Source organism: Mustela nigripes, chromosome 3 (genome assembly GCF_022355385.1).
Source record: "Mustela nigripes isolate SB6536 chromosome 3, MUSNIG.SB6536, whole genome shotgun sequence".
In the NCBI taxonomy this organism is placed as follows: domain Eukaryota; kingdom Metazoa; phylum Chordata; class Mammalia; order Carnivora; family Mustelidae; genus Mustela; species Mustela nigripes.
This window is the reverse complement of record NC_081559.1, coordinates 1,296,126-1,297,567: the sequence shown is the minus strand read 5'-3', so window position 1 is coordinate 1,297,567 and position 1,442 is coordinate 1,296,126.

Genomic DNA, 1,442 nt, shown 5'->3' with positions numbered 1-1,442 from the left:
CTTCCTTCCTTCCTTCCTTCCTTCCTTCCTTCCTTCCTTCCTTCCTTTTAAAGATTTTATTTATTTGTTTGAGAGGGAGAGAATGAGAGAGATCACAAGAGGGGGAAAGTCAGAGTTGGGAGAAGCAGACTCCCCGTGAGCAGGGAGCCTGAGGCGGGGCTCCATCCCGGGACTCCAGGATCATGACCTGAGCCGAAGGCAGTCACTTAACCAAGTGAGCCACTCAAGCATCCCAAATCGACTCTTTTCTGTTCACAGTTCTTGTTCTTCCATTGTGTTTTATATTTCCTGTTATTTCGCATTTTCACTTACTGGAATTAAAGGCCCCTTTCACGGAGAGATCCAGTCGTATTTTGCCGGCTTCCTCTGGACTAAGATACTCCTTATTCTTTATCAGTAACAAACCCAAAACTCACACTGGTTGGGGCTGATATCCAAGTCGTGTAGATTTCTGATCCTGCTGGGATACCTGTCACTTCCCATACTGCATTCGATGTCTCTATTTCCAGTAACTGGACTAAGAACTTCCTAAGTAAAAGTATCACATTTCTGTTAATTCTCTCGTGATCCTTCGAATATAATTGTTTGAATTTCTGACTATACTCACAGTGGCTAGCAAAACATCTCATTTAACCTCTCCCATCTCAGCCTGGCTAAACTCTTCTCCTGACACTGTAGGCACTGTAGGGATGCACCGGAGTCAAGCGCAAGGCCTCCAGTGCTATGACACAGCACAGTGTTTTCAAAATACTCAGACAAGTCTGATTCGTTGCACTCTCATCAGAAATAGATAATTTATTTCAATTATACAATACAGTGTTGAGAATCAGTGTGAACTCTATTAACTTTAGAAAAATACCACTGAAGGTGCACCTCAGTGGCTCAGTCACTTAAGTGTCTGCCTTCAGCTCAGGTCATGATCCCAGAGTCCTGGGTTCAAGCTCCGTATGGGGCTCCCTGCTCAGTGGGGAGTCGGCTTCTCCCTGTCCCCCACCTCTACACCCTGCTCTTGCTCTCTCTCACTTGCTCTCTCAAATAAATAAATAAAATCTTAAAACAAAGAAAAATACCACTTAAGATACAATTTTAATTGATAAAAGCTACATACTGTTTTCATAAATAATTTGACAAAGATTTTACTACTTCAATTGTCCTTGATACTTTAAATACCAAACATCTTGGTGTATATGCTAATTCTGCATGTATGATAAAACAAGTAAGTAAATATCAACATTAGAGACTGCTAATTACAATAATAATGTAAGATAATTTAGTCTTTTCCAAATGAAAATAAACATTGCAATTTTTTATAAGAAAACATATTTGTAATTATCAAAATATTTAAACTCATGTTTTCATTCCTCCTACTATATGTTTCCCTGTGGCTTCAATTTAACACATTTTTTTTAGACTTGACAATAAATTTTCCTGTTAGATTAATT